We start from the raw sequence: 22,905 nt of genomic DNA on the forward strand, positions 1-22,905 counted from the left end.
TCTTTGGTTGAGTTTCATTGATCAAGCAAGAGACAGACAGACAGACAGACAGTCAGACAGACAGACAGTGTGGGGAGGATAAGCAGAGAGGCTTGGGGGTGGTAAAAGGGACAAATATAAAATATTGTATCAGGAATTTCTATAGCTTTGCCCTAAGATTAGAGAAGTTTGTTATACTAGGAAGCAGCCGTGTGAGTGAAAAGATGGCTTTTCATGTCTTTTATGGCTTTTTGGAAATGATTAATTAAATAACCTGAGTGTTTCATTAAAAGTTTACATTCCTTTTGAATTAAAGCGTGTACAGAATTGTTATGAATGAATCCATTGGATGAGGGAAAGGAGCATTTACTTTCAAATGAATACTCTGGAAAATTTCATTCTTGACATTGATGAAACAGCCCAAATATGTTTTAACAGCACTATGTACAAATGACAGGGACAATTGGTTTCTTCCTTACTATTTTTGCCTTGTTTAATGCATTTTTAAGAGTTCCAACAATGTTAAGTGCTTTATTCCATTAGGAAAAAAAAGCCTCTTGCTAATATGGGAAAACAAAAGAACAAATGAGATGAGATTCCTGTCTCACTTATTCTGTGTCTTTACAATTCACTGGACACTTCTACGTCCCCACTCTGTGCAAAGCATCTTGCTGGATGCCGCCCACCGCAGAAAAGAAAATAAACCATGTTCCTCCCCTCCAGAGGCTCCAAGTGCCATAGGACAGACATATGCACAAAATAACTTTAATGTAAGACAGACTCTGCTAAGTAAGTGCTAAAATAATAAAGGTACAAAGCACTCGGGGAGTAGACGGCATGGAGGGATTAGGTCTGATGGGAAAGGGATCGAGAAAGACTTCTTGTAGGAATAAGGATTTGAGCTTGGCCTTGAGAGATGGCTGGGAATTCAAGAGGAGGCACTGGGGAAAGGAAAGGAAAGGGCCTGTGTGGTCTCTGGCCTGCTGGGTTCTGCTTCAGAGAAGTCTGAGGGTTCCTCTGGGTAATTTTGAACTGTCACGTGAAAGAGACATGTCACACAGAAAATACACAGATGGACCTGAAATTGATCTGAAAACACAGCTATGTGACTTCACAGAGAGAGAGAGACCGTATCAGGCCTTGAATGAGGACAATGAAAGTGACAGGTATAATTAGACACTGAGCAGATGAGCATTTGTTTTACTAATGTGCTCACCCCCTCCTCATACATCGACTGGTGGCCTTAAAGGGAACTTAGGGCGACATTACTCCTTCTGACCATGCTGGGTTTTTGTATTATTTGTTCCCTTTCCCTCAGCCCTAAAACGGGAGCTCTTTAAATGCTAAAACTATACATTCTTAGTGCTCTCAGAGACCAGCACCGGCTAATGGAACCCAACAGTGGCATCCTCTGGAGCCGTGTCCCCCATCTTCTGGGGGAAACTGAGGCTGGGGTTTGGTGGATCTTTGAGTGTTCTTTTCAATCTGTCCCCATCATGAGACTCTTCTGTTTAGTGTGACAGTGGTTCCTACTGACTTGATGTAAGAAAATGCAGTTCTATTGGGCCACCCATCAGTAGTCCAAAGACAGAGAATGTAAAGCTGGGAGAGATGGTAGGAATATCTGACGTGACCATCACTGTAAACTTTTAAACTGGAAGTGCAAGTTATACAAGCCACTTACCTGAAACAGAATTAGGACATAGTCTCATGGGTTCCTGACTTTAAGATCTGTTCTTTCCTGTGCTCAGCTTTATTATCAGCAGTGTGTGTGTGTGTGTGTGTGTGTGTGTGTGTGTGTGTGTGTGTGTTAGAATGTGTGTGTATGTCTGAGTTTATGTGTGAGTGTTTGTGTGTGTTTGTGTGAGGATGTGTGTGTGTGAGTGTGTTTGTGTATGTGAGAATGTGTGTGTGAGTGTTTGTGTGAGAATGTTTGTGTGTGAGTGTGTTTTTGTATGTGAGAATGTTTGTGTATATGAGTGTGTGTGTGTTTGTGTATGTGAGAATGCGTGTGTGAGTGTGTGAGAATGTGTGTGTGAGTATATGTGTCTGAGTGTGTGTTTGTGTATGTGTATGATTGTGTATGACTGTATGCATGTGTGTGTTTCTGGGATTCTGCTTTAAGTGTCTAGCAGGATCATAAGGAACCATGTAGGCTAAGCCAGAGAAATAAAATACATATTATCAAAACCCTCCCACTTTGAAAACCATTAGAATCCTGGGAATTTCTTGAAACACAAGAGAGTCCAGCCCGCGGACCTGCAGTGTAAACACTGTGGCTAATTTGTTGAAGTGAGATGCCATTGATGATTCTCCTTCCTTGAGAGATGACAGGGCTCCTGGGCGGAACAAAGCAGCCGGCTGTAGCAGATTGCTGGCTGCAGGCAGACCGCAGAGAGCGATCAGGAGAACACCAGACATGGCACCGAGACAGATCGTCTTCCTTAAAGAGGAGTTTAAAAAAATAAAAAGAAAGAAAAAGAAAACCCAAAAGGAATCCCCTCCCCCAGAGTTTGCCTTGAAGAGGGCAATCATTTCTCTGGCTCCACTCCTGCCCTCAGACTCTTGGACATAATGGGGAGGCAAAGTTTGGCACCGCTCGTCCATCATTGTTAGAGAAGCGGCTCTGAGACCAGTGGACAAGGCTAACGCAGAGAGCAAGTCAAAGGCGCTTGAGCTATCACATTAGACATGATTAACTTTCAACAGCCTTGCCTTCTAGTCACTGGTGATTTCAAAAAGCTTATTCATATAACCAAACATGGTGTGCTTCAGTACGTTTTTTTTCTTTTTATTGTTTTTAAATCAAAGAAAAGTGTCTACAAGCTGTTGCGCGGAATGGGCTCCCTGGCCTACAAAGTTTATCATTTCTACTGGGTTTGATCTGGGGGCTTGCGCTTCTTTTTCTTTCCATTGATTTAAAGATTATTCTGCTTATAAAATCAGGATAATTTATTTGCGTGGAGTGTTTTCAAAATGTGCTTTTAAGTTATTTCCACTCATTAATAAAATACGTCTACCCTATTTTTACTCTGGTCTTAAAGAAGAGCGGAAAATCTAACGCTAGATCAGAAAGTAGCTAACACTGCCCTCCCTTCCTCGTGCTCTGGCTACTGGGGGAACATTCCGGATTGCCAGACTGCAGTGGCTCACCCAAGGGCGGAGGCGACGTGGCTCAGGCTGGACTCACTTCCTCTCTCGCTCATTTTCAGGGCATGACTATTTTATCTTCATAAGAATGGCATCTTAAGTGACATTTCCTTTAGGAAGTAAGACTCACTTTGGGCTTTTTAAAGCACTTACCTTCAAGGCAAAAAACCAAACAAACAAAAAACCAATCAACCAACCAACCAAACAAACAAAAAACCCCTTCATGCTGGTTTTAATGGAAGATAGAAGTTTCTTTCTACTTTGAATTCCAACTAGGAGAGCAACCACTATGGTGACCTATATTTGAAATGGTATTAGTTGATTTTTTTTTTAAGTATTCTAATTCTAGGTAGCAAACAACATTGACTCTCGGCTTGTGACTGCAGTCTCCGTTTTCGGGGATCTGCGCATGGGCAGTAAGATTTCATCTTGCTCAATGGATGTGTTCAAGTTGGCTTTGTCTGTTTCATTCTGGGGTGAGGGTCTGACTAAGACTTGCCCAATGGGACAAATTAAACTGCAGAAGAGCAAGCAAACATTTTCTTGCATCTCATTGGCCAGAGCACGTCACATGGTGGGTAACTGCTTTACTTGCCCTATGAAAAGATACTCCTGACTTAAATGATAAGGGGTGTGGCGAATGGACTGAAAATCCTCCTCTGCTCCATGGCTGGGATCAAACCCGGGTCTCACACACATTAGGTAAAACACTCTGTGTTTTACGTCCAATTTTCCAAAAGTTTTTCTTATTTTCTTCATAAATTTTATCTTTTATTTTAATTAAAAATATAAAGACATCGTTTCCCCTTCCCTTTCTTCCCTCCAACCCCTCACCCACTCTCTCTAAAATTGACGGCCTCTCTGTCTTCTGATTATTACTTTTATATATTACGTTATGTTGTTACTTCTGAAACTGCTTCTGTGAGGATTTAAAATGGAAGGAAAACACCACTTTGTATACTTACTATACAACACCGATTTTCAACCAAGAATAAGACAAAGGCTTGTTGAAAGCCTCGCTTCTTAGAAAGCTTTCGTTTTTCTTGGTATTTCGCAATAAAGATGATAGTATCTAGATAGTAAATGTGGATGATAAGTAAATACTGTTTGCTAAAGAACCACCTCTTTTGTGACATTAAGTTATTCATTCATTAGTGGCATAGTTATTATTTCTGTGTGCCAGAATCTAGTTATAATTGTGTGGGATATTGCAGTGAACAAGAAAAAAAAATGGCTGCCTCGGTGGAGGCAACATTCTAGCAACAGTCAACATTCCGTATAGAGAGGAGCTCATGAGCACCAGCCTCTAGCTGATGGGCTCTGGACAGTTGATAGCTTCTGGGAGACAGAGTCAATTTTCCTTAAGGCTGATCCCTAGTAGGTTCACCTAGGCTCCAGTGGCTGACACCACAGCTGTGAGCTAGCTCACAGCTTACCTCTTTCGTACCTAACCCTCACAGCCTTCCCTTCTAGGCCATTTCCATTCTTTGTGTCAGCCACTGATCCTTGGAAACACTCTCCTTTACCAGGGACCCACTCTCAAAGATCACACTGGGCTGGAACTCAGGTAGGCTGTTTTCACTAGCCTTCCTGTCCTCCTCTATGAGCTCTCCACACTCACTCTCAGTCCTGTAGTAGAAGGCTTGCAGGAGGCCCTTGTCCTGCCCCACCTCCATTACCTGGGGAATCCACTTGTTGTTGTGGATCCCAATCCCCTAGCTCCTTCTCACACCCTGTCTCCCAGCTGCTCTTCCTCTCCAATCTCCATTTCTTTGTGCCACTCACTGACCTGCAGATGGGAGCCTACAGCTACCACACTTGCCTAGGATACAGAGAAGACCACAGCAACTAAAAATACAGAACACTCAATTATCAAAGTCATGACCAAATATCAACACCAAGAACCTCAAACATCATAACCCCAGATGCCTAGATCCCAGTGCAAAAACACGAATATCAATAATCGTGTCAATAAGCCTTCTCAAGAAGCCAGTAACCCTGCTGACATAAGCCCTGAGAAATGCAATATCAAGGTACAAGAAGCATACAGAATACCAAACATACAGGACCAGAAAAGAAACTCCCCACCACTTGTAATAATAAAGATCACTTAGTGTTCAGAACAAATCAAGGGTATTAAAAGCTGTGTGGGGAAATGGCCAGCTCAGAATAATACCTAATATCTCAATGGAGATTCTGAAAGGTGGAGGGGCCTCTACTAATTCTATGAGACCACAAATGCCAGCCCAACACTGTTTCCTGCTACAATGGCCAAGAACCTGAGACTAGAATGGTCCTGGGCCTAGGGAAAACATCCACCTATTGCTCTGCTAATGAAAGAGCCATAAAATGACTCATAATGACATCCTATTATACCTGGAGATCAGAGTCCCTCTCAGTTCTCATCAGTGATGCTTCGTTTTGAAATGGATGGGAACTAACATAGAGACCCACAGCTGCGCCAAGTGCATAGAGAGATGTTGAAGCACTCAGTCCTCAGTGGATGTCTTCACATCCCTCCCCTGAAGCCAGGAAACTGCAGAAGTAGATGTGGGGAGGGGGTACACACCACAGGGGATGGATGATTGACTCCAAGGAAACGGTGTCCTCCAGACAGAACAGGACTGATGCACTTATGAATTCAGAGACTGTGGTAGCATGTACAAGACCTGCACAGGTTCAAGCCAGAAGGGGTCCCAGCACTCAGAACAGGAAATGGACACTGGCTCCCACCCTCACCAAGACACTATCTGCAATTGATAACTCCTGGAAACGGAAAAATTGGGTTTCTGTGGAGTCTCACAGGGTATATTAACCATACTTCAGGGCAAGCCTCATGCCCCATGCCAATACAAAACCACCTCAATGGAATTTTTGTAGACTTTTTGTCTCATTTTGCTTTTCTTTGGTATTGTTTGTTTTATTTGTTTTTTCTTGTTTATTTTGATTTCCATTTTTGTGGTTTGTGTATCTTGATTTTGTTTAGTTTTGTTTGTGTGTGTGTATGTGTGTATGTGTGTGTGTGTGTGTGTGTGTGTGTGTGTGTGTGTGAGAGAGAGAGAGAGAGAGAGAGAGAGAGAGAGAGAGAGAGAGAGAGAGAGAAAGCATAAAATTGGGTGGTGAGGGAGGTGTGGAGAATAGGAGAAATTTGGAGAAGAAAAGCATAATCAAAATGAACTGTATGGAATCTTTTTTCATTAAAAAAAGACACAAATTTGAGGGGTGAGAAGAATTTGGAAAGAGTGAAGGGCCAGGGTGGAGGGGTATAGATGGTAAAAATACATTGTATACACATATGAAATTATCAAAGAATTATTACAAATATATTAAAAACATATTAGATGTTAAACTTATCAGATATCTGGCTGAAGAGCTTAAGTGTTTTTGAAAGTTTATGACTTATTAAATTACCAATGATAGTTAAACTTTTTAACAAATTCACATAGGCTTCATCTATAGCCCCTTTTTCATCAGTTAGCATAATTTTCCTTTGGCTATTTCATGTATTCCCACGATCATAAACACCACCTCTGCCAACCCATTTTTAATCACTATACTAAAACACCAGAGGCAGATTAACTTTATAAGTAAAGAAGGTTTTTTAATGTGTAGTTCCGGGGTCCAATGTCCAAGAATCATGACACAAATAAGAACCCAGAGCAGATAGCAGAGCATGTGTAGGGGTAACTATCCCATTTCAAAGATGGAAGCCAGAGGCAGTGACTCCAAGTACTCTCCAAGCTTAAGATAACTTGTTCTTCCTCCTGGAGCCCTGTATTCCTTTCTGAGCACAGTACCTCTGAGAGTTTAAGGACCTCACTGTAGGTCCACCTCTTTAAGGTTCGCTACATGTGTGGCGGTTTGAATGAGCAATGCACCTCCACAGACGCATGCCTTTGAGCACTTGGTCTCCCACTGGTAGAGATATTAGGGAGGTTATGAAGCTTTCAGGAAATGGTACCTCTGCTGGAGGAAGTCTATCACTGGGGGTGGGCTTTGAGGTTTTATAGCCTTCCTTTTCTCACCTTCTGCTTCCCATGATGAACTTTATCCCTCTGACACTGTAAGCCAAAAAATGCATGTTTCTTTCCCTGAGTTGCTTTTGGTGATGGCATTTTTTATTACACCAATGGGAAAATGACTAATGCAGCCTCTGCCACCACATTGAGGATCAAGCTTACAATCAATGCATGAACTTTTCGGGGACACTATTGTGGGATGTTATTTTAACAAGGCAAAGATATGTTACATTTGTTTATGCTGCAGAACGTGACTTTACCTGTGCGAAGGTGCATTACATCTGTGCTGCAACTGTTTGATGATGTAAGGATGTGTGCCTAATTATGTAAAGATGTGTTGCACCTGTTTCACCTTGCCTGCCTAAGGCACCTGATTGCGCTAATAAAGAGCTAAACGGCCAACAGCTAGGAAGAAGAGGCATAAGCAGGGCTGGAGGGCAAAGAGAACTGTCAATTGCAGAGGAACAAGAAAAGGGGGAGGAGAGAATGAGGGACATTCCCGGGTCAAGAATCCAGGCAGCTGCCAGTCAGCAGACATGAGAAGCAGTGAAAGTAAAATATACAGAAGTAAGAAAAGTAAAAATCCTTAAGGCAAAAAGTAAATAAAGAGAAACAGGTTAATTTAAGTTGAAAGAGATAGCCAGAAATGTGCCTAAGCTAGGCAGAGCATTCAAAACTAATAAGTTTCCATGTAATGATTTGGAAGCTGATTGATGGGCCTAAAGAAAAAGCCTGGTACAGGATTCTCAAACCATAATTAAACCATCTATATGCTACAATCACCATTTATATGCTAAGGGCTTCCAACTTTGCATTAACCCCACATTCCACAGGACTCCAGACAGCTGAACATGGGCATCTGAAGGACAATTTTCTCCTTGGCACGGAGCTTTGACGTCTTCCTTTCCTATCCCACCTCTAAGTTTTCCTCATCTTAGGAAAAAGCAGAGTCCTATGCATCCTTTTCCAGCACCTGTAGCTGCATGGCCAAACACATCTTGGGTCCCCTCGCCTCTCTCTCACCATGTTCACCTGAGTCTCATTATTTCCTGAAAGAACGAATGACTATTAATGGCCACCATCTGGTTTCTTCTTCCTATAATCAATTACCAACGCTTTGACCAATTATGGTAATAACACAAATTACATTGCGGCATTCTTTTCCCAGACCTTACCAGTAATGAAGATGAATCCAAACTTCTTAGCTTAGTGAAGTCTAGAAGCCCAAGCATGACTTGGCCCCTGCAAATGTCCTTGGCCATTTTGTATCTTTCTCTCACATGTGTTGTGATACATCATGCTTGTCCCCACGTCGGGGCTTTTCCCTTGCTGTTTTGTTTGCCTAGATAACATTCCTTCCCACATAGTTTCACATGGTTGCTTCCCCCAAAATGATCTATGTCTTGAAAGTCTGCTCTTCAGGCAGGTTTCCCCTAACCACAAGGCTGTGGTTACTCTGTGCCATTCTCCTATTTCATACTGTTGTGTCCAGCTGCTTTGCTAATCTACTTGTTTGCTTCAGTAATGTCTCTTTTTCCTTTTGGAATGCAAGCCTCACCAAAAACAGAATTTTTGCCATTACAATCACAGTCTGACATACAGCAGGTGTTCAAAATGTATTCAGTAAAGAAATGATGGCTATGGTAGGGGGAAGGAGGGTTGCCGTGAAATTTGTGACTTCATGGTGAAATGAACATGAACAAGAAATGAGAGAATCAGGCTTTCCTGCTGTACATGTTTGTTTTTGTCAAATCTTTGCTATCACAATAAATACTAGAAATAAATCTACTTATGAGAAGACACATTTATTTGGGTTCGCAGACTTAGAGGGTTCATAGTTGCTTGATCCCACTGCTTTGGGCCAGTGGCAGCACAGACTCTTGTGGTATGAACATATGGTACAGATGAGGTAGAAAAGGCAAAGAAGGAGCAAAGAATGGCAAGAGTCTCACTGTCCCCTGCAGAGATGCATCCCCAGTGACCTCTCCCTGGGTCTAATATCCTAAAGGTTCTGCCATTTGTCAATAAAACCAAGCTGGGACTATGCCTTTTTAGCACATATACTTTTGGGAAACACCACAGACTCCCCAATAGAGCAAATAATGAATGAGCATGGTTACAACATTTCCTCTCGTGATATCCCAGGTCCATCTCTTCTTCCACTGGGTCTTTGAGGTATTTGACTGAAGACACAAGACACAAGAGACCCATATTGTAAGATTTCAAAAGGAAAGAGAAAGAAAAGTCTAGGACTGGCTCCCAGAATAAAAATGATGGCATAAGAGTCCGGTCTCAGTACAGGTGTGTGAGCAGCTATGAGAGCCTAGGTTCAGCCTGGATCCTCTTCAGGTTACTGAGGTTGGAATCAAGGCATGTGAATGAGTTTCATTTTAGAAAGTTTTTTTGGCAAGTGTGTTCCTTTCTGGGGTGACACAGCTTGAGTCTTGAGCCTGCCCTAGACACCAGTATGGAGTGAGCTGTCCCCCACCATGATCCCAGCGGACTGTTATCAGACTAGAGAGTGATACAGCCTAGACAGGCAAATACAACAGCTGTCCACCCCATTTCATGAAGGTATTAGTGGCGAGGTGTTTCATTTTGGAGGGTTATAATCTAGTTTGCTAGGAAATAGAAGAGGTCACTTATCACAATGGAGGAAATTCACCCTGACTGGGAAAATAGAAGTCCCTCTTCCCCAACTCCCCCTCCCTGTCTGTCAGCAAGAAGGCTGACATTTACTTGGGATTCCCATTGGCTCTTCCAAGGGCCATTTTAAGAAGTGTCTGCCATTTTCAGCACACGGTCAGCTCGACGAGTAGCCCCTGGCATCACCAGGACACTACTTATCCCCGACGCCACAATTTCTTGTTCTCACCACATTGTTAAATTTCACCACAATTTGGCCAGCAAGTCTTACATGGCAACAAGAATAGCCTTAATCAGAATCTCTCTCTCTCTCTTTCTCTCTCTCTCTCTCTCTCTCTCTCTCTCTCTCTCTCTCTCTCTCTCTGTGTGTGTGTGTGTGTGTGTGTGTGTGCCTGTGTGTGTTTTAGGTAAGATGAATGAGGAAAGAGGGACAAGAAGGGAAGGAGCAGAAAACTCTGGAGTAAAGTATTTGGCAACAGAAGGTCAAGGAAAATGTCCCTACAGTGAAATATAATTCTGTCCCCAGAATACATGGGATTCAGGACATTTGGCTTAGCTAGAGTCTGAGGATTTTGAACTATTAATGATGGGTCATGTATAAAAGAGGATCCACTTTTATGGAAATAACTAATTCAATTCTTTGGTAAGCTTTGTTGTTTAGCTGAGATTAGCTTGTGACTAGCCTGAGAGGCAGAGAGGTGTTTCCTGGCCTCATGATGTTGCCAGTGGTGGTCCAAGGCAAGAGATGATGAGTCTTAGAGGGAACCTTGCTATCATGGGATGACTGTCACGAGTTGCTGCCTAAGAAAAAGGACATGACATCTCTGGAAGCAAACTGGGGACCAGTGAGATAGCTAAGGAGGTATAGACACTTGTCACCAATCCTGATAACCTGTGTTCAATCCCTGGAACCCACATAGTGCAAGCAGAGAACGAAGTCTTTAAATTGTCCTCTGACCTCCACATCCATACCCTGGCACATGTGTTACCCCTCCCCCCATGCCTGCATAACCGTACTCCTGGTACATGTGTACTCCCCATACCTCCTCATCCATATGTAGACCAGCCCTGCAGCTGTTTAATCTCCAATATATACACAGAGGCTTATATTAATTATAAACTGTTTGGCCTATAGCTTAGGCTTCTTATTGGCTAGCTCTCTCTTAATTTTTAACCCATTTCTATTAATCTGTGTATCTCCATGTGGTCTTGGCTTACTGGTGATGTCCAGACCTCTTTCTTTCTGGGCAGCTACATGGCATCTCTCCCACAACTCACTCACTCTGTTCCTCTTCTCAGAATTCTAGTCTGGTAGCCCTGCCTATTCTTCCTGCCTGACTACATCCCGCCAGTACATCGGCCAAAACAGCTTTATTCAACAACCAATAAGAGAAACGTATATTGTATATTCACAGCATACAGAAGAACATCCCCCATCACCATACCCTGGTACATGTGTAGCCCTCCTCCCACACACACCTCCATGCCCATACCTTGGCCTGTGTAGCCCTTCACAACCATAGCTTGACACACGTGTACCCCTCTCTCACACACAGCTTAGTTGAGTTATGAAAAGCAGTGATTTAGTCCTCCCTTTTCTGGAGGCTCAGAGGTGCCAGAAAAAGACATCAGAATGTTCGGTGTTTGTAGGTGGAATACAGCTTAGTGGTAGAGCTCTTTTATTTAATATAACATTTTGGCTAATCCTTTGAAAATTTCATACACACATGTGATGCACTTTGATCATTTTCATTTACACTATTCCCCTAACTCCTCCAGATCCACCCCAGCCTTTTCCCAGCCTCTTATAGCCCACCAAGTTCAATGTGTGCTTCCCATGTACTCACAGGTGTGGTAGACTTCTTGGTGAGTGAGGGAGGGACAAAGAGATGTCATGTTTGATACGAAGCTTGTAAGCTATGTCCTCATAATGGAGAGGCTAGCAGATACCATCAGGGTCATTTATGGAGCACTAATCCCAGCTGAGAGCTGACCCCTGTGATCCAGGATTTCTTGCAGGCCCTGTGTTTTAATTGTAACAAAATAGCGACTGAGTTTCCATATGAAATTTGCTGTGATGGATTCAGACTGTAGTAGTAGCCAAACAAACAAACAATACACAAACACACAAAAAGTCAAAATAACAAAAGAGAGCTTTGAAATCTGGTAAACAGGTTTGACAACCCATGAGAGGAAGGAAATGAGGTTTTGGGTTGCTTTGTGAGATTTCCACCAGTTGTACATTGCATTAGTTATTCGGTGCAATAAATATTCCTGAATAACCACAGAGGCTTAAAGCAATGAACAGGTCTTGGATATACAGCTTCCATCGCCAACCAACTACTCCAACACTACGTGCCAGACACTGCTCCCACAGCTCTACCTATATGGACTCATTGTAATTGTACGGCAGCCTCAGGAGTGAATGTACAATCGTTAACTCTGCCCCTCACTCTTATGTAATTCATTTGGGATATCATTATCTCTGTCCCCTGTTACATAATTCATCTGAGAGGTCTTACAGCTCCTATTCTAAAGTTTGCACACCAAAGATGATGTTCCTGAGTCTTCTCCCTCGTGTGATTTGCTGATCTTTGTCTCTTTTCACCCCGTTTTCCCCTCAGCAAATCTCAGTTAATGGAGAGTGCCAACATTCATTAGGAGGAATCCTCAAGCATTTGTCCAAAATGAGGTACTGTGTTAAGCACTTAGCACTAACTGATGGGAGGAAAAGGATGGCCCCTGCCTCCCCTGTGAGTGCATTGTAGTGGGAGCGGTAGACTTAAAATCACTGAATTGCTAAGTAATGACAACATAGCTGAATATTACAGCAAATGTTGAGAAAGAAGCCAGCAGGACTCTTTAATAAACAGTTCCAGGAGGGACCTACTGGGGCTCAGAACAGGCACTGGAATCCAGCTCTTACATTAACTAATACCTAAACAAGGAGGAACAACCATAAGAGGAAACCAGATGCACTCCATCTAAACACGGGAGAAATGAGGCATTCCTTAATCCTTGTCTTTGCACAAACAAAGACAGAGAGAATGGGTGGAAAGAAGGGAGGGACAAAAAAAGAGAGAGGAAAGGAGAGAACTGAGTGGCAAGGAGGGGGGGAAGGGAGAAGGAGAGGGAGATAAGGCCAAGGAGAGGGGAAGAGGAGAGGAAAGAAGGGGAGAAGAAATGAGAGTAGAAGAGAGAAGAGGAGGAGAGGGGAGGGGAGAGGAGAGGAGAGGATTGTAGACTCTAAGAGTGAAGACATTTTTGTAAGCTGAAAAGTGCAAGGTTGGGTGGGCTAGCACAATGCAAAACACTGAGCACTTAGTAGTGGATCTAAGGCACATTGTCAAGCCTCCCCAAAAACCTTCAGCAATTGAAAGCCCTGAAAGCCAGAGATGGAAGTGTGGGGAGAAGTCAAGAGATGGATCTGAAAGTCAGTATAGAGCAAAGGAGAAGCCTACACTCCGCCTTGCCAGCTCTCCCTGCAACGGTTCACCCTGCCAGGATTCCTGGGTGGTACTGTTTTCCACTCCCAGGCTGCCTAGCTCAGAGGAAGCAGGGGTTCAGAGGAACAAGAATTGAAACACAGCTACCCTGAAAAATACAATTCCTACATTCAGACAGAGGGAAAGAAGCCCCTGGGTGAATGGGTGAAGGCCAGAGGGAGGATGGGGGAGTCAGAGTTGCTGGGAGCACAGGCAACTGCGCATCACAAGAGTTTGGGCTTTCTTTGAAATGCTGCCATGAAAGGGTTTTAAGCCATGGGAAACATTATCTTATTTGGGTTTTAAAAGCCACTCTGGTTGTATGAAGAATAGATTGTCACACATTTAGCTGGGTCTTCTCATGAAAACTCATGTATCCCAGGTCTTTAGAGCAGAAAAACCTTTAAGATCGCTTAGCCCAACCCTTCCTTTTAAAAAGATAAGCAAACTAAGACGTCGAAAATTTATGATTTGCACAAGGTCATATAGCTAATAACTGTGTGGGGCTTTTAAATGCCGAGTTTGAGGGTGATAGATTACACTTCTAAGAAATCTTTCAAGTTTCTATTTCCTTTGGCCAGAAGTGATGTCCGCCATCCCCGAACTTTCCTCTCACCGTATTCTCTGTTATGCCATTTACCCATGTGTTGCCTTGACCAGATCCCCTTATGATCCTGTCTTATCTCTTGTGAGAGACATAAAAGCAATCCCCGGAGTTCAGGAAGCACGGCTTCTAAATGTGTCTGTGACAGGCTAAGTGTCCCCCCCACCCTCCAGCCCCCCTCCCCCGCTGTGTTGCTAAATGGATAGGTGAATTCCCCTTGTGCTATAAATGGAGCATCCAGTGCCTGGATACGCACATTTAGATTTAAGTGTTGTAATTAAGTACCTCAACAGTACTGTCCAGAAAATCGGCCAGACTGGCTGTGGGCAATTCTTACATTTCTGGACTCACTGTAGGCACATTTGGCACCCGTGCACAGACACTCGGGCCCTGTTGAGAATGTTGCCGGAGATGAGGTTATGCACTGTGTTTTGGCTCCCGGTGAAGAAACAAGCTGCAGGCTACGGGTCAGCGGTGACCTAAGATCCACACAAGGCGTTCAGCACTCCAAAGATAAACATGACTCACTGTGTATGGGATCTCCCTCGGCTGCTCACAGACCGTGGTTTGAGGGCTGATGAGGTCTGGAAGAGATTCCGGGGTAGTGCCTCATTCAGAAGGGTACAGATTGTTTTTGCTGTGAAGTGACACACGTCAGTGTTGTGAAACAGTGGAAAACTGGCAGGAAAAGATCCGAGCCGCCCTGCTGCCTCAGCTCAGATGTCTTGCTCCTGCTTTTTGCTCTGGGCTCCATCATTACAAGGAAGCCACTGTGCTCCGACTGTCCCAGCTGCCACTCTGTAATGCTTATCTCTTGCTGTGAAGTCAGATGCCCACAGTTACTGGCTTCAAGCCACCTCATTGTATTATTTGTTCATGATTCCGTGGTCACCGTGGGACCCTGCAGGGTGATGCTATGACAGTCTGTCTTTATCCAACGCTTCCTCTGAGGCTGACTTTGGCTAAGGCACAGTGACATTAATTAGCTGGGTGTCACCTCAGTTGGAACAGCTGGTCCTATTGTGTCTGGCTGTTCTCCCTCACCCCTTCTCTTGGTTTCTTCAGCAGGTACTCAGGCATCATCACCTGTCTATTCAGGGGTCCCAAGAACAGAAACACAAAAGGGCCAGGCTGCTTAAAGCTCCTTTCCAGGACTCCCACAATGCCACACTGACTGCATTCTATTAGAGACAGTAAATACATACCATTCCAGATCTAGGAATACAGGAAATCAACTCTACTTATTCGTGTAAGGAATGGCAAAGAGTTTCTAGCCTTCTTCAGTCCTCCACAATTAGTCTCATTACTCTGGAGTCCTCATTGAATGTTCCCCTACCCCAGGAAAGCCACTGATCCGGGTTCTGTGCCCGCTGTCTCAACCATTCCTACACTAACAGTCAACTTCTGTCCATGTACTTTTTCTTCAACTCCATGATTGCTTGTGAGCTCCACTGCTCCATGGTTTAACATCCATGTGACTTCTGGCACGCAAGTTAGTAATGTGCAGAAATGAGTTAACAGGAAGGCACAGTGGAGGGAGACTTCTCTCAAGGGCTCTGCAATTCTTGCAAAATCTACTTGCAAGGTTGAGGCTTGGCTGGTATCTGGAAAAATTTAGTTTGGGGAGGGGTCAAGGTTTCTGGAGAAACAGAACCAGTAGGATGAGAAGAAAGTGTCTTGTACGAAACTGACTAACAAGCCACTGATAGTGAGTCCAAAATCTGCAGAGTAGCTAGGCAGGCTTTAGACTCAAAAGAGCTGATGTGCAGTTCCAGTCCACGGGCTGGTGGGAAGAAACACCGGTGAGCTGATTTGAAGTCCAGAAGCGTCTGTTCAGGATTTCACTCTTGCTCAGGGAGGCAGGCTGGGTATTATTCTTCCAGGCCTCTTGTTCACTAGATGGGCTCCTCTATGTTATTTATAGCCACAGATACCCACTGATTCAAATGTTCATCTCTTTCCAACACCCCTCCAAGTTAACACAAAGAAGCTTCTGCCACTGGAGTGTCCCCCACATTTCTAAAGTGGGACAAACAATGTGGTCTGTCTAATGACACAAGGATTGGTTCGGACTGAACACCTGCTTTCATAGTACCCAAAGAAGGACAGAAAGGGCTCTTAAGTCTGGAATCTTATTGTGTCCTAGGCCCACAGTGAAACCCCTGGGCAAACATCTCTGGGGGAGTACCCCTGATAATTCCCCCTTTCCTACCTGCTGTCCTCACTCATTGCCAGAGAAATGGGCCCATCTTGAGGGCCCCCACTGGGAAATGACTCCTGGAAATTTGGCCTCCTCCCCTGCAGATTTTGCCCCAAGCACCATTTCCATTTGCTGACTCTGATTTTTGTTGTCTTTGTGGTGTAAAAAATCTTAGCTGTAGCTGAGTAGCGTGGCAGAGTGGTCCAAGGCACTGGATTAAGAATCTTAGCCACAGCTAGAAGTATCCACAGGGACTATTCCACGAATCTTCTCGGTACATGCAGAGAATGGGAAATTTGCACCACCTGTCAAGGCAATTGACACAAGAATATCATATCTCGTATATTTGACATCTTACCTGTCTTAGGTGTGTAGCTCTGTATTGTCTTTCAGGGTCAATGTTATGCACCACATTCGAAGGTATTCTTGGAATACAAATGAGGACTGACATTAGAGAGGGTGGGATATTTGAATAAAGAAGATGAAAATGCAAGTGGTGGAGCAGTGGAGAGTGGTTTAGACTCTGGAGACACGGCTGTGTTTGAATTTTGATTGTTCTGGTTATAACTCCATATGAACTTCAATTTCCAAATTTATAAGATAGCCGAATAACACTCCTAAATAAAAGCTCTTCAGAGCTTACCCTATCCTGGGGACTTCTTATATTAACTCACTTAAAACAGTCCGAGCAGGTAGCATTATTTTAATTTCTGTGTTGCAAACTCAGAAACACAGATCTTGGAGTTGGAGGGACTGTTGCTAATTCCCACAACATCGGGGTATTGGGAGGATTAGAAGAGTGCACACACAGTAGCTTTGGGACCTACAAGAGCATCAGAAATGTTTGAAAAAATACAAACTGTTATGTTTGAAGATGAAAGCAGAGAGGAAGAGATGGAAACAGGGATACTGCACATATGACACCCAGAGATGCTCCAGGGGTTACTCCATGCAAGATGTCAAGGGATGGTCCATAGTGATTGCATGAGTGAAGCCAAGAGATGATCTAGAGCAATGTGCATTCTATGAACACTATGTACATGGCTGGATGCTTGGATGAATTCTCCTACATGCTTGACATTGGGCTAGGAACTTCAATTCGCTACATAGGAAAAGAATGTTGAAGACTAACAAGAACTGTGATCTGGGGATGGAGTTTAAAAGGTCTTAACCATCACTTTTAACTCTTATTATCTAGGGCTGTGATTCTTAAGTTAGCACATTACACAGTCTTAGGAAGCCTGGTTAGAGTTACTTTGGACAATATAAAATAACCCTAGTGACCCTGATAGCTGATCATCAGAATGAAAGAACAAGGGAAAATCAGAAATGGGAGATATAAAATAGATCATTAGTTTAAGAAACAAGCATTGTCTTTGTCTGTGAATGGAAGAAAGAACATTATGACTTGATGGGTAGAAGCCGGAGGAGAGCTGTGTTAGGCAATGCAGAAGAGACAGATGGTTGGAAAGGTTTGCACTAGTGGTGCTTATATAAAGTCACACAGACCAGGGATGTAGAAGGAAACCCCTTTCTTGATCTATAAATGGCCAGGGCACTCATACCCAAATTAGGAGTACCATTCAGAGCCAATAAATAGTATCCTTGGCTTTAAATATGAGCTCGATATGAAATTTGGACTAAGTTTCAAAATCTCCCTGTCTTAGTTTCCTAAAACATAAAAAGAGATAGAAACAAAACTGATTTGCCTTCCTTGTTGTGTGAATTAAATGAGACTGCACTTGATTCTCACACATGATTTATCAATCAATCAATCAATCAATCAATCAATCAGTATAAATTCTCCATCCCTATGAGTTATCCAGAAGAGTCTTAAAACTCTTGGCTAAAATAAACAGTTATAGATATATTTTGAAAAGTTTTTTTAAACTAAATTCATACTTCGTTTTTTTTTTGTTTGTTTGTTTTTGTTTTAATCAGTGGAAGCTGATGGGGAAAGCCCAATTGTTATGTTCAAATCTGAAAATGAAGGTCCACTTTGTCACTTAAAATATGGGCTTGGAAATGTATGAATTGTTTTGGTAGCTCACTGGAAAATGGCAGTCTTGTTTAGGGACCATAGGATGAAAGCACCACTGAATTAATGACAGTCAAATAACAGGCTTCAAAAATGTAAGTTCATAACATGCTGTGTGCCTGAACTTTTGGAGAACCTGTGTTCTGTGAACCCCTTGTGAAGAACTCAGAGCTCATCTCTTCAGGCTCAACACCTGAAGTAATTTTGTCATTTTTTTTTTCTCCCTGACCATAAGCTGTGTCTATCTTCTCATTATTCTCCTAAAATCCAATGCAATACCAACACCTCAAATATATATAAGAAATGTTTGTGGGGAGATGAAAGAGGGAGGGGGAGGAAAGTCCTCCATGCAGTGCTTGGCTATAAGGCCAGCATTTTTTTTTAAAGGCTGGCTTTAAAGGACGGAGTGGGTCCCAGCTCCTGTATTTCTCTTAGTTATATACTTTGCAGGCTGGAATAAAAATAATCTTGTCACAAGTGTCCAGACAGTAGATGAATATTAATGAAAATGATATTAACATAAATTTTAAGTTTGTTGTGTGTGTGAGCACCTGTAGAGGTCAGAGGTCAACATTTGATGTCTCCTCAATCATGCTGTAGTCTATGCTTATGAGACAAGGTCTTTGGCTGAACCTTAAGCTAATGAGACTGGACTGACTGCCAGAGAGCAAGGGACCTTCTATCTCTGCCTCCCCAGCACTGAGATTATAGGCACAGATCAGAGTATCCAGCTTTTTTGTTTGTTTGTTTGTGTTTTTGCTTTTCAACTCAGGGTTTCTTTGTGTAACCCTGGCCATAATGGAACTCACTCTGTAGACCAGGCTGGCCTCAAACTCACAGAGATCTGCCTGCCTCTGCCTCCTGAGTGCTGGGATTAAAGGCGTGAGCCAACACCACACAGCTCTAGTATCTAGCTTTTAAAAGTCATTGTGTGTGTGTGTGTGTGTGTGTGTGTGTGTGTGTGTGTGTGTGTGTGTGTGTTTCTGTGAATGCCTGAAATTAATCTGGATATCTTCTTCAATAGCTCCGCCCCTTTATTTTGTTGAGATTGGGTCTCTCGATTAACCCTGTTCTCACCAATCCTGTGTAGTTTAGCTAGCCAGCTTACTCCAGAAATCCTGTTTTCCTATACATCTGCCTGGCTTTGAGATCAAAACTCCAGGCTTCACATGCTTGTGTGGCAAACAAGTTATCCATGCAGTTATTTGCCCAGTCTTAGCATTGATTATTTTTTCCTATGGGCAATCAAGCTTGGGTCCTCATGCTTGTATGGCAAGTATCTTGCCAACTGAGCCATTGTCTCAGCTCACATGTTAGTTAAAATTTTATTAAATGCTGCCTAGGTATACTGGCTGGTTTTGTGTGTCAACTTGGCCCAAGCTAAAGTCATCAGAGAGGAAGGAGCATAAGCTGAGGAAATGCCTCCATGAGATCCAGCTGTAAGGCATTTTCTTAATTGGTGATTGATGGGTAGGGCTCAGCCCATGCTGGATGGTGCCATCCCTGGGCTGGGGTCCTGATTCTATAAGAAAGCAGGCTAAACAAGGCAGGGGATGCAAGCCAGGAGATGTAAGCCAGTAAGCATCTCTCCTCCATGGCCTCTGCATCAGCTCCTGCCTCCAGGTTCCCACCCTGTTTGAGTTCCTGTTGCCTTTGAATCAAGATATACGACTCTCATCTACTTCTCCAGCACTATGTCTGCCTGTATGCCATGCCATTGTTAGTATTTAGGCATTTGTTCAGGTCAGGGAACATATTGAAAAAGCACAGGTGATGCTTTTAGTGGCAGCAGCTGAGGGTGTATCTTGTCAGAACTCCAAAGGCAGGCCAGCACAGATGCCTAAATACTAATAGCAACACCATGCTGATATTGGATCAAACCTCCGAATTGTAAGCCCTCTCCCCAATTAAATGTTTTTCTTTTATAAGAATTGCCATGGTCATGGTGTCACTTTGCAGTAATGGGAACACTAACCAAGACACTAGGTGTCAAGTATTGTGTTCATTGATTTCCATGCATTAATTTATTTAGCTGTCATAATAATGTTGTGAGGGAATTTTTGTTTAGCAGATGAAGAATGTGAGGATCAGTTGCTCTTGTGAAGTTTTATTGATCAGCTCATATGTTTGAGACAGAGACAGGCGTCTGAGGCCGTCCTCTAGAGCCCACACATATCAAGTGTCCTCCAAGTATCTGATTGCCATGCATTTCAGAACCAAAGCAGTCTAAACGTGAATGGCCATCAGCAGGGAGCTAAGTTTGTCCTCACCCAAGACCACAAGAAATGCAAACTTGACAAAGCAAATAACCTTAATCCAAGGGTCAGAAAGGTGCTGATGCAATGAAGGGAGACATGGGAGCTGCTGCTGGGAATCTCAGAAAGTGAAGTAAAGGCATCGTGGGTCGGAAGATGAAAGAAAGCTCATCAAGGACATAGTATAACTGTGTTTTACATCATCAATCTTATTTCTATAATCACTAATGTCTATCTGTCTGTTTCCCACAGCCAAATGTACATGCAAGAGTACACACACAAGCTCATGAACACACACACACACACACACACACACACACACACACACAACTCTTGGACATATACATACAAAAACATATACATAGGGTTATACACACAGAGACATATATAAACAAACATGCACATACTCACATGCACAAACATAAATACACACACACATATGCACACCCTCACACATACATTGAGATATGCACACAGGCACACATTGACACATACACACACACAACTGCTAAAATGTTCTTTTGTGCCCCATGTTGTTGGCTCCTGATTTTCATGCAAGTATCTTTGGAAAACAAGGTTGAAATGTCTGGATGTGGCACTGAGCTGACGGTGTTTATATTTCTGTCTCCTTATCTAGAGAGCAAGAACATGTATTCCATTTCTTTTTTATCCCTCTCAGAGCACCTATTACTAGATACCATATGCTCTGCACGTACTTGGCACTCAATAAATGCTTGCCCAATGGCCGACTTTTCCCCATCTCCCCCACCCTTTCCTCCCCACCCCTACAGCATTGCTTTAAAGATCCTCTGCAGAACTGTGGGGCGAAGTTTAAGATCCATTTTGACAAATAGCCTTTATGGGTGTTTAAAGCCAAAGGATTGAATATTTAGAGCCGAAATATGAGCTGTGACTTCATGGGTGTTCTGTGAAGAGATGCGTAAAGCTGTACAAATAGATAGCCGTTCAGACAGGACACAACAGATCCAGCTCTGTTCATTTGCAAACACACAGAGAAGAGACCGAACTTTGCTTTGAACCTGACATTTCCTCCTGAAATCAGTTTAAGTGGAAGAAGTTAAGTCTGCTATAGATTTAAAAAGAGATCTTACAAATACTTTTGGCTTTAAAGGCTGATGTTACTGATCCCTAATATAAGAGGTGACTTGAAACCTACCCCCAGCCCTTCATTACCACCACTCAGACTAGAAAATACAGGCAAAGGTAACAAAGGGTTCTGTAGGTGTGGTGGTAACAGATTGAAGGCTATAAAAGATATCTTGTAGACTTCAGGACATGAGACCCTGGTGCTGGAAAGTCTTCGATGCTAGAAAGATGGAGGGACCCAGCAGAAGAGGAATTATGTGTAGCTCTGATTGGTGGCTTGATGATGCCAAAGGGCTTAGAATCATCCCAAGAGGAAGCCAGAATTCCAAGAGATCCCTGGAAGTGAAGGGTCCCACGAGAGTCTCTGAGCCTGCCTCTCATCTATGGAGTCAATTTTCCCCAGATGTCTTGAGGCCATCTTGCCTCTCTATCAAGCTCCAGCTAGACCACCTCTTGTTCTCAGCAGCAAACAAGAGAAGGAGGTATGCTCTGTGTTCTTGGCTCCTAAAGTGGGTTTCCACAAACAAGTTTGTCCTGCTACTCACTGTTTGTATTTCATCTTAAGCATAACTCATTTATATGGAGTTGGCCCAGTCAGTGGGTGAAGAGGTTACCTGCAGCTAAGAGTTTGTAAGATTGCTGGGCAGTGGTGGCACATGACTGTAGTCCTAGCACTCAGGAGGCAGAGATATGTGGGTCTCGGTGAGTTTGAGGCCAGCTTGGGCTACAAAGCAAGTTCCAGGACAGGCGCCAAAGCTACAGAGAAACCCTGTCTTGAAAAACCAACCTTCCCTGCCAACCCTCCCAAAAAAACCAAAAAACAAACAAACAAACAAACAAAAAACAAACCCCAAGCATTTGTAAGATATTTATCAATTTCTAGCAATAGAAATTAAATTGGCCATAAGGAAACTTGGATATTGCTAGAATCTGCATGACTAAAATCAGAAGCATGCCTTTTTTTTCTATTTATTCTTCACTCTCTATTTTCTGTAGATACAAAGTAGATTGGTAACTCTGAGTTTTGTAGAAGTTATACTTATATAAGGTAGATGGCAAGAAAATAGAGGTTCAGATTAGCTTCTGTAGGTACCAGGCACACATGTGGTACACAGACATACATACATATAAAATAAAATCTTTGTTTTTAAGAAGGGTACTATATGTTTGACAAAGTTATACATTGCAAATTATTATAGTACATTACCTGTTGAATAATGTAGTATTATAGTGTGCCTAAGTTGAGTGAATTATCCTATGTATTACCTCACATACTTTATTTCTATGGTGAGAATAGTTAAAATCCTTTTTGAAAAGCAGTCTCAGTTATACAATATTGTCACTGAACATGTCGGTATGTTTGTTATCTTTCAGATTTTTTAAATGCATCCTTCCTGTCACAGACCTTGCATCCTTTGACTT

The 22,905-nt window shown here is 42.9% G+C and overlaps 1 long non-coding RNA gene across 15 annotated transcripts in view; it reads right to left on the minus strand.

The window, feature by feature from the left end:
• Positions 1-22,905, minus strand: part of LOC103163365 — a 59,032-nt gene that overhangs the window by 27,772 nt on the left and 8,355 nt on the right. For 7 of the 15 annotated variants that reach the window (XR_004772105.1, XR_004772104.1, XR_004772112.1 and 4 more), the window contains exon 2: positions 8,324-16,388. This is a non-coding gene — a long non-coding RNA (uncharacterized LOC103163365). Of the gene's footprint in view, positions 1-2,238; positions 2,423-8,323; positions 16,389-22,905 lie in introns of all 15 variants that reach the window. The other 8 variants (XR_004772101.1, XR_004772103.1, XR_004772100.1 and 5 more) reach the window with 7 other exon arrangements.

Source organism: Cricetulus griseus (assembly GCF_003668045.3).
Source record: "Cricetulus griseus strain 17A/GY chromosome 1 unlocalized genomic scaffold, alternate assembly CriGri-PICRH-1.0 chr1_0, whole genome shotgun sequence".
Lineage (NCBI taxonomy): Eukaryota > Metazoa > Chordata > Mammalia > Rodentia > Cricetidae > Cricetulus > Cricetulus griseus.